At 37.6% G+C, this 17016-nt stretch overlaps 1 long non-coding RNA gene across 17 annotated transcripts in view; it reads left to right on the forward strand.

Moving 5' to 3' along the window:
- Positions 1 to 17016, forward strand: part of LOC102119997 (uncharacterized) — a 166667-nt gene that overhangs the window by 72665 nt on the left and 76986 nt on the right. For 12 of the 17 annotated variants that reach the window (XR_010586928.1, XR_010586935.1, XR_010586936.1 and 9 more), the window contains one exon: positions 5774 to 5847. The exons of the other annotated variants lie outside the window; for them this stretch is intronic. This is a non-coding gene — a long non-coding RNA (uncharacterized lncRNA). The remainder of the gene's footprint in view (positions 1 to 5773; positions 5848 to 17016) is intronic. 17 annotated transcript variants of the gene reach the window in all.

Genomic DNA, 17016 nt, shown 5'->3' on the forward strand with positions numbered 1-17016 from the left:
TAACAGAGAAAATAGACTCTCCTGCATGTCCTCTTGGCCTATATACCATGAGCATAGAAGCATAGATATGAGAAAATCAAAAATAACTAGTTGACCACAAATAAACAGTGATTCTTATTTCCAACATTCCAACCATAGCTTTTTCCACTCAAAATATGCAAGAGTTCTACAACCTGGGAGATCTTTTACCACTTGTGATCTTTCTCCCCTGGTATCATTTAGCTATTGTTATGTAATAATCCTCCTCATCCAGTCCCCTTCCCCCAAGAATATCTCAGTGGCTTAAAATAGTAAGCATTTATTATTTTGCATGAGTCTATAAGTCATCTGAGTGTTTTTTGTTGTTGTTGTTGTTTTGTGGTCTTAGATGGGCTCACTCAGTCATACACCTGTGGTCAGCTGCAGATTAAGTAGGTACCTCCGATAATCCAGGCAGATCTCTTTCACATGACTAATTAGCCATAAGCATGTGTAAGTCAATAATTCTCCATTAGCCTAGCCCAAGCTCAAGGAGGAGGCAAGAGCACAAGTGCACAAGGTCTCTTCAGGCCTAGGCTCAGAACAGGCATACTTTCGCTTTTGTCTCATTCTTGGCCTAGATTTAAGTGGTGGAAGATGGACTCCACTTATTGTTGGAAGAAGCTGCAAAATGTATCACAAGGAGATTTACTCCAGTTACTATTATGAATAATAATATATTCCAAAACATAATGGCTAAAAACAATCTATTTTTCTCACAGATTCTGGGAATCAGGAATTTAGACAAGAATGCAGTCGCTATCCTTTACTGTTTTTAGGAAGACTTGAAGCTTAGGAGTAGCTTGGCAGCTGGAGGCTAGAATCATCTGAAGGCTCATTCATTCACATGTCTGGGACCTGGGTTGTGGAGGTTCAAAGATGAGTAGTCCTGAATGGGTAGCCTCCAGATGGCCTCTCCATGTAGTTTGGCTTCCACATAGTATAGTGGTCACAAGGCACTCAGACTTCTTATGGGGTAGTTCAGGGCTCCAAGCCCAGGACTCCATGACAGAAGCTGCATTGCCTGTTATAACATGTCTTTAGAAGTCATACAGCACCAATTCCATCATACTTAATTAATCAAGGCAATACAAGCCCACTTAGATTGAAAAAGACAAGAACTAGCCTCCATTCAATAGAATGTCAAAACCATGTTGTAGAAATTGTGTGGGGCAGGAGATACTGTTGCAGTCATCTTAAAAAAAATACAGTCTGCTGTAATCCGCATTTTAGCCTCACCAATTTACATTCCTTTTATACGCAAAATACACTCCCACCTCCCCGCAAAACCTCTATTATGATATCAACTTAAAGACCAACAGTTCATTATTTAAATAAGGTCCAGGTGTGGATGAGGCTCCTTGAATATGATTCGTTAAGTTAGATTCCTAAAGTTTCTCTAGTTTTCTCTAATTCCGAGGATCTGTCAAGTAAAGAAGCCCCCTGTCAGGCTGCTATGGAAAAACGCCCTCAAGAGTCTTAGGAGACCTAATATTTAACTGAAAAGTTTTGGGAGGCATGGCCTTGAGTACTTAGAATGACTTTCATCTGTGTGAAAGGGTTTATGAAGTATCATTGTTAATCTTTCTGAGGTGTTAGCAAAGGATTGTCAGGTCATCAGTTTTATCTTGACCCTACTAGCGGAAACAGTTATGAGCCCACTCTGCCTCTTGATGGAGAAGTCAAAATATTATATTATAAAAGGACATGTGATTTAGGAGATATTGGTGTTATCATCTTTGGAAAACATAACCTGCCATAGAGGGAAACCATGGGGTTAACTGAGTGGGATATAAACCTGATTAATCTACCACACACTCTTAAAAAGTTATTGACTCACTCTTTGGACAAATATTTATAGTGTTTTTTATGTTCCAGGTACAGTTCTAGGTACTAGATAAAAAACAGTGAATAAGAAAGACATTCTATTCTCATAGTGTTTTACATTCTTATCATGGGATCAGAATAATAAGTAATAAGCAAAATATATAGTATATTAGATAGTAATGTGTGAAAAGAAGGGGGGAAAAAGCACAAGGAAGAAGATAGAAGGTGTATGTGGTGGATTACAAGTTTAGGTATCATTATTAGGAAGTTCTCATTGAGAATATATTTTAGTAAAGACCCAAAAATGGTGTGAGAGTCAGCCATGTAGATTTCAGGGGAAGAGAACTCCAGGTAGAAGATACCTAGATAACTCTGTAGCAGGTAAAAAGTTGTATTGAAATTATGGCAATGGAGGGAGCAAGTGGTAAGAAATGAGGTTGCAGTGGTAATGAGGGGCAGGTCATGTAGAAAGCTATTGGTAAGTAATTAGATATTCACTCTGAATGAAATAGGAAGCTACTAATGGGCTTTTAGTTTATGAGTGAAATGAACAAATTTCCCTTTAGACAAAATGACTTTGGCTCCTTTGTTGAGAACAGAGTAAAGAGGAACGGACGGAGCAGGGAAAGTGGGTAAGAAATGATTGAATTAATGCAGATTAAATGGGCTAAGGTGGTAGCAGTGGTGGTGACAAGAAGTAGCCTGATCCTACATACATTTTGAAGGTAGGGACAACAGGACCCATTGAGGTATTGAATGTGGACTGTAAGGGAAAAAAAAGTCAAGAATAATGCCAACATTTTTGGTTTGAACTATTTGATGGATTTGCTGGAAAGATGAAGTTGAGAAGATATGAAGGCAGGAAGAAAACTTGGTGCCTAAATATTCTGCTGTGTTTTAAGAGGATCAGCTGGTATACAAATTGATTCTTCTTTGCAAAACCAAGAACAACTGTGGGTTATTTGTTTCTTTATTTGTTTGTGGCATTGATAAATGAATTATACTCAGTGAGAAATGAGAGAACCTAGAAAAAGCATTTAAGAACTCCCAATTCTTTGTCTAATAAACTAGCTTTTGTTATGCTAGGCTCAGTGAGTCTAAGATCAGTCATTAAAACAATCTTTAATACTTTGTGTCCCAAAATATCAAAATAGTGCTATTGTTAGTTCTTAAAGCTAAAGGTAAAAGCACATTCTCTTGCTTTTTACTTGTCCTTTTTTTTTGTGGGGTGGGGGGAATGGTTTCACAGTCCATCTAATGGATAACTTGTGGATTCTCTGAATGGCAGCCCTAGATATACACACATTTGCTCTTGCCGAACCTTCAGGGTGAGTGTCATTCCCTTTGCTCTTTACTTAGTTGAAATTCTCTCTATGCCTGAAGACTCATTTCAAGATCTTTATCTTCCATAAAGAGTTATCTTACCAGTCTAGATAACACTTATTTTTATAACAATCACTTTTTATTCTCTCATTTTTTGTGTGTTAGGTTTCCCTTTCTGTTTAAATTATAAACCAATTTTTGGGAGGCAACATATCCCATGCTGAGAAGGAATTCATCACATGCACTGATGCATTTGTGATTTCATGAAAACAGAACTGGACTTTTGGTCAAAAAGCATGATTTAAAATGAGTCTTCACTTAAACGTTACTGGTTATTGATCAAGTAATGTTAAACAATTATACTCAACTTTTCCAAGGTTTAGTTTGCTCGTTAATACTGGTGAAATATTTCACCGAGTTTGAAATGTGTTTGATTTCCCAGCATTATGGGGAGGATTGGATGAAGTGCTATGTCAATGTTAGGAAAATTCTACTGCAAACGTAGTTGTGTTATACTCTAGATCAGAGTCTCCATTATGGACAGCACTGGTCACCCAGCACTATATCAAGCCAGGCTGGTCAGGAGCTATTCAGGCTGGTTGACTTTTTCCAATACTTCAGCAGTTCTCTCCTTAATGATTTCCACATAGCTAAAATTTCCATGTAGCTTCTTATTTATTTTACCTTGAATATTTTGAGTTTCCAAATAGCTAGAGTTTTAATATGTCACAAAGTTCTCTGGGTGAGTTTAGCATTGTCATAAATGGAGCACTTTGAGATATAAATGATGAGAGGGACAACTTCCCTTTAATTTCATTGATTATTATCAACTGCCAATCAGGTCGTACTTACCCCACCTGCTAACTAATCCAAAAGCAATGCTTAGCTTAGAGAAAAGCAAAGGTAATATGCAAAAAGCCGACAGTTTCAGCTGTTAACAATATCATTAATTAATCATATTCCAGAAGAGTTTTTAATTATTCATTGACATTTTATTGTTATTGACAATACATTTATTGAGCACCTATCAAGTACTAAGATTCCAAAAATGGTATAAAACACAGCAACTGCTCATGTGTCGTTTACAGTCCATTAAAATATACACAATTTTTTCAGGTGTGTACATGTGCTCGAGGTTCTAGTGCATACTTAACTGTACTAAGGGGAGAGTGAGAAATCCAAAAGCAGGAGATGATAAACAGATTTTAAAAAAAAAGTTGCTTCCCTAAGTTTACATGAAGAATGTGTTTACCTAAAGGCTTCTAAGAGACATTTTGATAAAAACAGTTTATGAGATCCACTTCTGTCAATGAGAACTTTCTTTCCTCAAAATCTGCTTCTGCTTACATCTCTTTAAAAGGACTACTTTTTATATGCAGAGGGACATTAATTCATTTTCTAATTACAGAAGCGGAAACTTAGGGTGACATAAAAAAAAAAAAAAAACAGCAGAAGGAAGTAGAATTAAAGTACCATGAAGATAGAGACTATGACTATTTTGCAAATTCCCAGAACTCAGGAGGGAGATTAAAACATAGCAGATACTCTACAATAAATATTTTTCAAAGGAGTGGATGGATGGATGGATGGATGGATGGATGGATGGATGGATGGATGGGTGACTGGATGGAGATGTGAATTAATTGAATGAAACCCTTCAAAATGCGATTATTAAGTTTAGGACAAAAATCTGCATTTGGGATATGGAAATGAGAACTTTATTAGTGACAACATTCTGAATCTTGCTGTCTGTTTCCCAATTTCCTCATATCTTAAAGAAAATGATTGGATATTTAAGGTCATTTCCAGGTCTAAAATAAAATACTTTGATAATATGATGACTTAACATTTTGAGTCTTATGTTCAGCTATGATTAATCTCTGAACTAGTAATTTGGAATGTATTTTTAATAATAACAATATTAATTACTAACTGACTTCATGGATTAGTTAGCTAAATAATCAATAACATTTCTACAAGGTAAGAATCATTATGTGCCTCTTTATCCAAAATGAGGAAACTGAGGTTTATACAGGTAAGTAACTTGCCCAAGGGCACAGAGGTGGGCATGATAGAGTTGAGGCTATGGATCAGGTCTGGCTCACTGATTCCCATGCCTGGAACTGTTGTCTCTTATTGAACACACTTCCTTTTATAAGACATTTGTGTGTAAAAGATCCATAACTTGAGAAGAGGTACAATGTTGTTTCCTTACAGCTAGGCCAGTCACCAGTTTTGCTGGGCTGGATATAGGGTTAGGATTAGGAAATTCCATCAAGCATAAAACAAGACAAAGATGAATATCTTGTGTCCATGTGTTCAGGATTCAGTAACAAGGCAAGAGAGCAGATAACAGGGCAGAAGGAACTAAGGGTATGGGGCAATTTGGGGGTACTGAGGGTAAAGGCAATTTGAAATTTTGGACAGTAGCCAGAAATCGGGGACTATAGAAGAACAAAAAAGATCAGAACGATAGCAAGCCAGAGAGCAGAGCACATGATAGTGCCCATTGACCTTAATCACCAGAGCAGATCCCTTCTGGTGGGATTTTTTTTTTTTTTTTTTTTTTTTTTTGGTCATTGCATATAGGAATTTTCAATTGCAGGTCTGGGAACAGCATGAAGAAGCAGAATTGGCGGCTCCAAGCTAACCGGGGCAGGGGATCAGTGGCAGCTGCTGGTGAGCAACTCCTGACACCTTAGCATGCCTTCTTAGTGCTTGAGTTTCACTATCTGTTCAGTCCCTTTTGCAAGGGGAAATTAGTTCTGCAGCATATATCATAGCTTACCAGCTGAAAGAGTGTGATTATGGATTGCTGGAGTCCACCACAGCTGATGGGTTCTTTCTTTTTTCCCCTGTCAGGAAAAAGTGACTCATGGCAATCATATATTGGTGTCATATACATAACTCTTCCCCTCCCTGCCCTTCAGCACCACCCCCAATATACTAACTCACCATTGGCATAAATCTACTTTTGTAATTCTACATTGCAAGATGCTCTTCTAGGTGGAGGAGATGAAAAGATGAAAGAGATATAATTCCTGCCTTTGAGGAGCTCACAGTCTAGATGGGAGAGAGACATGCATAAACCAGTAATCATAACTAACAGATATGGAGCACTTATAGCAAGGCAGATGCTATTATACTTATTATACATATTAGCTCATTTAATCCTCAAATCTACCCCATAAGGTAGGAGTCTTATCTTCACTTTATAGATGAAGATACTCATGCACAGAGGGGCTAAATAAATCACTCAGGATCACTCAACTAATAAGAGTTGGAACCCAGAATTCTAAACCAAACAATATGGCCCCAGGCCTGTCTTGTGAAGATGACATACTGCCTTCTCATAAATAAAAAAGTACTGAGTACAATTATCAGAGCAAGAATTGAGACATACAGAAAAGGAAAATGGCCACATGAAAAGAGTAAAGACTTGCAGTGAGTAGAGTAAGGGGGATTATGTTGACTGTCATATGACTTTTAACACACTTTTCAATTTTTCTGGGCCTTAAGTTATTCATGGGGAGGACAATATATATATTCAGGTGTTATTCTAAAGATAAGAAAGACTGTATAGAAAATACCTACCACAGTGCCTGGCATATTAGATATTTAATAAATGATGCTTATAATTGAATAGTGGTAGTTGTTCTTGCTGTTGTTATCATTGTGATGTTGTACGTAAGTACTGTAGGGACACAAAGGAATAGTGACTGATTCTGTCTGAAGAGGGGAGGTGGCTGAGGAAAGATATTGTGAGGCTTGGCATAAAAGATGGCATTTGAACTGCACCTTGAAGTTTCATCATTTTCCAGACAGACACAGAGAAGAAATGCATTCTAAATAGAGAAAACATGTGCATGACATATTTGGAAAATATCAAGTTTTTGTTGGTTTGGATAAATCATGTGTGTGTGTGTGTTTGTGTGTGTGTATGTGTTGAGAGTGACTGCAGATGACACTATAAAGATTTGAAGAACACAAATCGTGAAAATCTTGCAAGTAATTGAATTTAGCCCTAAACACAAAAAATATGAAACGTTATGTGGTAACTAACTCAGCAGTTTTTTGGATCCCTCTAAACTAGTTTTTTAATGGAATGTTTCCTTTTCTTCCTTCTAAATATTTTAAAACACAGTAATACTGCTTTATAAGACAATTATATGGTGTTGAACAGCTAGCCAAACTTTCAGTTTCATTTTACTCTAGAGTTACTATGTGTAACTCTATCCATCTACAATTCATGAGCAAATCAGCCAGTGTTAGAAATGGATGATGAAGAATAAATGTGACAGAAATATTCCATTTAATGACTTGTTGGAACTGTTGCCTTTACTGGTCACCCACTCTACTTTTGACCCAGATATAAAATGGCAAAGCCCCATTGCTCAACATTTAGATAAGAACCCTTTTTTTTTTTTTTTTTTTTTTTTTTTAAATTTCGACCTTTAGTTTAGATACAGGCAATACATGTGCAGATTTGTTACATGATACTATTGCATGATGCTGATGTTTGGAGCACAGGTCCTGTTACCCTAGTAGTGAGCAGGGTAACTGATAGGTAGTGTTTTAACCCACCCACTCCCACCCTCTAGTAGGCCACGGCATCTATTGTTCTCATATTTATGTCCATGTGTGCTCAGTGCTTAGTTCCCACTTATTAGTGAGAACATGTAGTATTTGGTTTTCTGTTCCTGTGTTAATTTGCTTAGGATTATGGCCTCCAGCTCTAAACACGTTGCTGCAAGACATTATATCATTCTTTTTATGGCTGCATGGTATTTCATGGTGTATATGTCCACATTTGCTTTATCCAATCTACTATTGATTATCACCTGGGATGATTTCATGTCTTTGCTAGTGTAAATAGCATAGCTATGAACATACAAATACATGTGTCTTTTTGGTAGAATGATTTTTTAAATTTATACCCATTAATAGGATTGCTGGGTTGAAGAACCCATTTTTTGATTGTTGTTAAATTTAATTCTCCCTGTGAAGAATTAAAGTATGTGTGTGTCTATGTATGTGTCTTTGAGTGTGTGAATGACAAAATTCTTGTTTATATAAATATTGTATACACTTGTTTGAAACCATCTGATGTCTCACTTTCCCAGCACTAAAACAAAATGAAACAAAAGCACACCAATAAGTAAATAAATACTTCGCCAAAAAGATATTACTTCTGGGGACAATTACTAAGTAAAATAAGCCTAAAAGTTTTTGAAGGATGAAGAAATAGAAAAACAAAATGCTATTATTTCATTTGGTCTTTAGTCAGAAGGACAAATCCAACTACAATGATTTTGTAGCCTTATCTAAAAGCCAATTGGGGGAACCTCCATTTGCTCTCATTGCTAACATATAGTATAGTCAAGACACCTTTTGAACAACTATTTGATTCTTCAGCAGTTAATGCTATTGTAGCCGATTCTCATCACTTTCTTTTCTCATGTGACCCCCTGGAATATACAAATGATCACATAGCAGATAATTGTATACAATTGTTTATTTAGCATTCCATCAGAAATATCACTGTTACTATTGTTTTAATGAGATTTACCAAATAATCAATCTAGATTATTCAAAGGAATGCCTTCTGTTCCTTTGAGTGAATGGAGTTTTGCTGTACAATTCCTTAGCAAAGAAAGTTATTACATATGGTTCTTTGTGCTTCCTTTGCTTAGGTTTGCAGACAACAAGATGAATTATTTTAATTTTTTTCTTAGAAGTTCATCAGGCTAACTGTTTAATCATTTTTATTGCCCGTCTCATCTCAGTTATATTAAATCTAATTTTCCTATATTTGAGTACATTGGTAAATACCAAATTATTTTTAATATTCAAATATTTGTCTCATCAGAATTATATAAACAGTGTTTTCCTGTCATTGTAAAGTGAATATTTAACATGTCCAGTTCTCAAATACTGTTTTCGTTTTTGACTCCATTACATTTCTAATAAAGTCAAATCTGCCGTAAATGAAAGGTACATTCTTTCTGTCCATTATATATGCCTTGCTTTTGCTTCCACCGAGTGAATTTTTAAAAATTATTTATAACAATTGTACTAGCCTGATTTTTCAAGTATAAGGTCATTTTTACTTACATATACTCCTTCAAAATCATTCATCTACCTTGTCATAATGCATGCTAAAAACACCCTTCAATTCAGTATTATCTGCAAATTTCATTAACGTATCGTTTACTTCCTTTCCAGGTGATTGATGTAGATACTAAATACACCTATAGTTAACATCAGTCTCTTCCTAACTTGATTAGAAATTTCTTCAAAATAAAATAGCATTTTTAGTATTAGTCCTAATTTGTAGTTCTTCGATCAATTTTGTTTTCTAATGGTATGAGAATGTCCAATGAAACTTAATTTTAACTTTTGAAAGTCTGTCTCAGATTGCTAAAATAAAACATGTTCTGCTTTCTGTATTTCTCACGTTAAGTGATTCCAATTCTGTAAAAATTGTAGGCAACTTCATTAACCCATAAAAGTAATTTATAAATCCAAGTTATCTCTGAAACATGACACTATCATCTTTGGGAGACTTAAATGTCTATAGAATTTCTCTAGGGCTTTACAATATTGCTGGTCTTCTGAGAGATTCCATTTATATTTCATTTGGAAATGTTAATTCCTATGAAACTAAGGTATTCTTGTTTTTTTTTTTAAATATACTTTAAGTTCTGGGATACATATGCAGAATGTGCAGGTTTGTTACATGGGTATACATGTGGCATGGTAGTTTGCTGCACCTATTAACCTGTCATCTACATTAGATATTTCTCCTAATGCTACCCCTCCCCTAGCCCCACATCCTCCGACAGGCCCCGATGTGTGATGTTCCCCTCCCTGTGTCCCTGTGGTCTCATTGTTCAACCCCACTTAGGAGTGATGATATGCAATGTTTAGTTCTCTGTTCCTGTGTTAGTTTGCTGAGAATGGTGGTTTCCAGCTTCATCCATGTCCCTACAAAGGACATGAACTCCTCTCTTTTTATGACTGCATAGTATTCCATGGTGTATATGTGCCACATTTTCTTTATCCAGTCTATCATTGTTGGGCATTTGGGTTGGCTCCAAGTCTTTGCTATTGTGAATAGTGCCGCAATAAACATACGTGTGCATGTCCTTTATGGTAGAATGATTTATAATCCTTTGTGTATATACCCAGTAATGGGATTGCTGGGTCAAATGGTATTTCTGATTCTAGATCCTTGAGGAATTGCCACACTGTCTTCCACAAAGGTTGAACTAATTTGCACTCCCACCAACAGTATAACAGCATTCCTATTTCTCCATATCGTCTCTAGTATCTGTTGCTTCATAACTTTTTAATGATTGCCATTCTACTTGGTGTGAGATGGTATCTCACTGTGGTTTTGATTTGCATTTCTCTAATGACCAGTGATGACGAGCTTTTTTTCATATGTTTGTTGGATGCATAAATGTCTTCTTTTGAGAAATGTCTGTTCATATCCTTTGCCTACTTTTTGATGGGGTTTTTTCTTGTAAATTTGTTTTAAGTTCCTTGTAGATTCAGGATATTATCCCTTTGTCAGATGGATAACTTGCAAAATTTCCCTCCCATTCTGTAGGTTGCCTGTTCACTCTGATGGTAGTTTCTTTAGATATGCAGAAGCTCTTTAGTTTAATGAGATCCCAGTTGTCACTTTTGGCTTGTATTACCATTGCTTTTGGTGTTTTAGTCATGAAGTCTTTGCCCATGCCTATGTCCTGGATGGTATTGCCTAGGTTTTCTTCCAGGGTTTTTATGGTTTTAGGTCTTATGTTTAAGTCTTTAATCCATCTTGAGTAAATTTTTGTATAAGGTGTAAGGAAGGGGTACAGTTTCGGTTTTCTGCATATGGCTAGCCCATTTTCCCAGCATCATTTATTAAATAGGGAGTCCTTTCCCCGTTACTTGTTTTTGTCAGGTTTGTCAAAGGTCAGATAGTTGTAGATGTGTGGCGTTATTTCTGAGGCCTCTGATCTGTTCCATTGGTCTATATATCTGTTTTGATATCAGTACCATGGTGCTTTCATTACAGTAACTTTGTAATATTGTTTGAAGTCAGGTAGTGTGATGCCTCCAGCTTTGTTCTTTTTGCTTAGGATTGTCTTGACTATACAGGCACTTCTTTGGTTTCAAATGAAATTTAAAGTAGTTTTTTCTAATTCTGTGAAGAAAGTCAATGGTAGCTTGATGGGGATAGCATTGAATCTATAAATTACTTGGGCGGTATGGCCATTTTCACGATATTGATTCTTCCTGTCCATGAGCATGCAATGTTCTTCCATTTGTTTGTGTCCTCTCTTATTTCCTTGAGCTGTGGTTTGTAGTTCTCCTTGAAGAGGTCCTTCAAGTTCCTTGTAATTTGTATTCCTAGGTATTTTATTCTCTTTGTAGCAATTGTGAATGGGAGTTCACTCATGATTTGGCTGTTTGTCTATTATTAGTGTATAGGAATGCTTGTGATTTTCACACATTGATTTTTCATCCTGAGACTTTGCTGAAGTTGCTTATCAGCTTAAGGAGATTTTGGGCTGAGACGATGGGGTTTTCTAGGTATACAATCATGTCATCTGCAAACAGAGACAATTTGACTTCCTCTCTTCCTATTAGAACATATTTTATTTCTTTCTTTTGCCTGATTGCCCTGATCAGAACTTCCAGTGCTATGCTGAATAGGAGTGGTGAGAGAGGACATCCTTTCTTGTGCTGGTTTTCAAAGGAATGCTTCCAGCTTTTGCACATTCAGTGTGATATTGGCTATGGATTTGTCATAAATAGCTCTTATCATTTTGTGATACCTTTCATCAATACCTAGTTTATTTATAGTTTTTATTATGAAGGTGTGTTGAATTTTATCAAAGGCCTTTTCTGTATCTGTTGAGAAAAATCATGTGTTTTTTTTCATTGGTTCTGTCTATGTGACAGATTACGCTTATTGATTTGCATATGTTGAACCAACCTTGCATCCCAGGGATGAGGCTGACTTTATCATGGTAGATAAGCTTTTTGAAGTGCTGCTGGATTTGGTTTGCCAGTGGTTTACTGAGGATTTCACATCCAGTTTCATCAGGGATATTGGCCTGAAATTTACTCTTTTGTTGTTTCTCTGCCAGGTTTTGGTATCACAATGAGGCTGACCTCATTAAATGAGTTAGGGAGGAGTCCCTCTTTTTCTATTGTTTGGAATAGTTTCAGAAGGAATGGTATCATCTCCTCCTTTTACCTCTGTTAGAATTCGGCTGTGAATCCTTCTGATCTTGAGATGACTTTGATTGGTAGGCTATTAATTACTGGCTCAATTTCAGAACTTTTTATTGATCTATTCAGGGATTTGACTTCTTCCTGGTTTAGTCTTAGAAGGGTGTATGTGTCCAGGAATTTATCCATTACTTCTAGATTTTCTAGTTTATTTGCATAGAGGTGTTTATAGCATTCTCTGATGGTAGTTTGTATTTCTGTGGGATCAGTGGTGATATCCCTTTTGTCATTTTTTATTGTGTCTATTTGATTCCTCTCTCTTTTCTTCTTTATTATTCTGGCTAGTGGTCTATTTTGTTAATCTTTTCAAAAAACGAGCTCCTGGATTCATTGATTTTTTTTTTGAAGGGTTTTTTTGTGTCTCTATTGTCTTCTTTTCTGTTCTGATCTTACTTCTTTTCTTCTTCTAGCTTTTGAATTTGTTTGCTCTTGCTTCTCTAGTTATTTTAATTGTGATATTAGGGTGTTAATTTTAGTTCTTTCCCACTTGCTACTGTGGACATTTAGCACTATAAATTTCCCTCTAAACATTGCTTTAGCTGTGTCCCAGAGATTCTGGTATGTTTTGTCTTTGCTCTCATTGGTTTCAAAGAACTTATTATTTCTGCTTTAAGTTCATTATTTACCCAGTAGTCATTCAAGAGCAGATTTTTCAGTTTCCATGTAGTTGTGTGGTTTTGAATGAGTTTCTTAATCCTGAGTTCTAATTTGATTTCACTGTGGTCTGTGAGAGTGTTTGTTATGATTTCTGTTCTTTACATTTGCTGAGGAGTGCTTTACTTCCAATTATGTGGTCAATTTTAGAATAAGTGCAATGTGGTGCTGAGAAGAACGTGTATTATTCTAATTTTTGGTGGAAAGTTCTATAGGTGTCTATTAGGTCCACTTGGTCTAGAGCTGAGTTCAAGTCCCGAATATCTTTGTTAATTTTATTTCTCGTTGATCTGTCTAATATTGACAGTGGGGTGTAAAATCTCCCACTATTATTGTGTGGGAATCTAAGTCTCTTTGTAGGTCTATAAGAACTTGTTTTATGTATCTGGGTGCTTCTGTATTGGGTGCATATATATTTAGGCTAGTTAGCTCTTCTTGTTGCATTGATCCCTTGACCATCATGTAATGCCCTTTTCGTCTTTTCTGATCTTTGTTGGTTTAAAGTCTGTTTTATCAGAGACTAGGATTGCAAGCCCTGCTTTCTTTTGCTTTCCATTTGCTTGGTAAATATTTCTCTATCCCTCTATTTTAAGCCTATGTGTGTCTTTGCACATAAGACAGGTCTCCTGAATACAGCACACTGATGGGTCTTGACCCTTTATCCAATTTGCCAGGCTGTGTCTTTTAATTGTGGTACTTAGCCCATTTACATTTAATATTAATATTGTTATGTGTGGAGTTGTTCCTGTCTTTATGATGCTAGTTGGTGATTTTGCCTATTAGTTGATGCAGTTTCTTCATAGTGTCAATGGTCTTTAAAATTTGTATGTCTTTGCAGTGGCTTGTACAGGTTTTTCCTTTCCATGTTTAGTGCTTTCTTCAGGAACAAGGCAGGGCCGGTGGTGACAAAATCTCTCAGCACTTGCTTGTCTTTAAAGGATTTTATTTCTCCTTCCACACTTATGAAGCTTAGTTTGGCTGGATATGAAATTCTGGGTTGAAAATTCTTTTCTTTAAGAATGTTGAATATTGTCCTCCACTGTCTTCTGGCTTGTAGGGTTTCTGCAGAGAGATCCACTGTTAGTCTAATGGGCTTCCCTTTTTGGGTAACTAACTTGACCTTTCTCTCTGGCTGCCCTTAACATTTTTTCCTTCATTTCAACCTTGGTGAATCTGACAGTTATGTGTCGTGGGGTTGCTCTTCTTGAGAAGTATCTTTGTGGTGTTTTCTCTATATTTCCTGAATTTGAATGTTGGCCTGTCCTGCTAGGTTGGGGAAGTTCTCCTGGATAATATACTGAAGAGTGTTTTCCAACTTGGTCCCATTCTCCCCATTATTTTCAGGTATGCCAATCAGATGTAGATTTGGTCTTTTCACATAGTCCTGTATTTCTTGGAGGTTTTGTTTGTTCCTTTTCATTGTTTTTTCTCTAATCTTGTCTTCACACATTATTTCTTTAACTTGATCTTCAATCTCAGATATCCTTTCTTCAGCTTAATCAATTCAGCTATTGATACTTGTGTATGCTTCACAATGTTCTCATGCTGTGTTTTTCAGCTCCATCAGGTCATTTGTGTTCTTCTCTCAACTGATTATTCTAGTTAGCTCTTCCTGTAACATTTTATCGAGGTTCTTAGCTTCCTTGCATTGGATTAGAACATGCTCCTTTAGTTCAGAGGAGTTTGTTACTACTCACCTTCTGAAGCCTACTTCTGTCAATTTGTCAAACTCATTCTCTATCCAGTTTTCTTCCCTTGCTGGCAAGGAGTTGTGATCCACTGGAGAAGAGGCGTTCTGGTTTTTGGAATTTTCAGCTTTCTTTTCTCCTCATTGTGGATTTATCTATCTTTGGATTTTGATGCTGAGGACCTTTGAAAAAGGTTTTTGTGTGGGCGTCTTTTTTGTTGATGTTGATGTTACTGCTTTCTGTTAGTTCGTTTTCCTTCTGACAGTCAGGCCCCTCTTCTGCAGGTTTGCTGGAGTTTGCTAGAGGTTCTCTCCAGACCCTGTTTGCCTGGGTATCACCAGCAGAGGCTGCAGAATAGCGAAGATTGCTGCCTGCTCTTTTTTCTGGAAGCTTCATCACAGAGGGGCACCCACCAGAAATCCAGCCAGAGCTCTCTGTATGAGGTGTCTCTTGACCCCTGCTGGGAGGCACGGGGGTCAGGGACCCACTTGAGGAGGCAGTGTGTCCCTTAGCAGAGCTTGAGTGCTGTGCTAGGAGATCCGCTGCTCTCTTCAGAGCCTGCAGGCAGGAACATTTAGGTCTACTGAAGCTGCATCCACAGCCACCCTGTCCCCTAGGTACTCTGTCCCAGGGAGATGGGAGGTTTTTCTATAAGCCTACTCAAGCCTCAGTAGTGGCAGATGCCCCTCTCCCCACCAAGCTCAAGTGTCCCAGGATGACTTCAGACTGCTGTGCTGGCAGCAAGAATTTTAAGCCAGTGGATCTTAGCTTGCTGGGCTCTGTGGGGTGGAATCCACTCAGCTAGACCACTTGGCTCCCTGGCTTCAGCACCTTTTCCAGGGGCATGAATGGTTCTGTCTCACTGGTGTTCCAGGTGCCACTAGGGTATAAAATAACTCCCGCAGATAGCTTGGTGTCTGCTCAAATAGCCATCCAGTTTTGTGCCTGAAACCTAGGGCCCTGGTGGTGTAGGCACCTGAGAGATTCTCCTGGTTTGCAGGTTGTGAAGACTGTGAGAAAGCTTAGTATCTGCACTGGAGTACACTGTTCCTGAAGGCAGGATCCCTCAGGGCTTCCCTTGGCTAGGGGTGGGAGTTTCACGACCTCTTGGACTTCCCAGCTGAGGTGAAACCCCACCCTGCTTCCGCTCACCCTCTGTGGGCTGCACCCACTGTCTAACCAGTCCCAGTGAGATGAACCAGGTACCTCCAGTTACATCAGTTGGAAATACAGAAATCACCCACCTTCTGTGTTGATCTCCCTGGGAGCTGCAGACCAGAGCTGATCCTGTTTGGCCATCTTACCAGCCACCCACCCTCTTGTTTTTGTTTCTTTTTTTTTTTTTTTTGAGATAATGTAAATGATTATATAAAGTATTTATTCCAGTTGATGTGTATGGAAAAGGTGAATTGTGTATTAGTTACTTATAGAATTTTTGTTTGAAGTTGGCCTCCATTTTTATTGGTCACCTATAAATAGGCAATTGATAAATAATTTTTTCTATCTCCCCTACAATCCAGAGATTAAAACAATCTAATCACAGGTCACATCAGAATGATAATTTCAATGAGACTGTCTCCTACATAGCTGCCAAGAAGTTTTCAGCACATAACTTGAACCACGTAATTATGAGGTAATCCCCATGACAACAAAATATATTTTACGTAACAAAGACTCTAGTTTCCTGCGAAGATTTTAGCATTACAAATGAAGAAGTTTGGCACTGTATATTTTCCTGTGTCTCATTCCTTCTCCCCAAACGGATTTGGCTGATTGATTATGTTACTGTCATCCCTTGTTAGGGATGAGGAACATTAAGACAATGTGGGTCAATGAGAGAGCAAGAGAGATTTGCTGGGTGTTCTGGAAAAGGAACTCCTTCTCAATAATTCTATATCTTTTCTCTCTCTACTTCTTGATCTCTTCTGACCATTTTCTGATATTTCCTACCAAAGCACAGCCACAAAGCCCAGACTGCCACTGGCAGCAAACCTGCCACCATGAGGGGAACCATCTAAGACTGAAGCCGGAGTGTAGGGAACCAAGTAGATGCAAAGAGCCTGTCTTCCTCACCTCACTAAGCAGCAGAAAAACCTGGGACCCACCCTGAAGCACACTGTTGCCTGCTCATTTACAAACACACAAATGCCCTTTCTCTATAAGTCGGTCCAAAGAGGATTTGTTACATGGAGCCAAAAGCATCCTAATTAGTCAT

The sequence above is a fragment of the Macaca fascicularis genome, chromosome 5 (genome assembly GCF_037993035.2).
Source record: "Macaca fascicularis isolate 582-1 chromosome 5, T2T-MFA8v1.1".
In the NCBI taxonomy this organism is placed as follows: domain Eukaryota; kingdom Metazoa; phylum Chordata; class Mammalia; order Primates; family Cercopithecidae; genus Macaca; species Macaca fascicularis.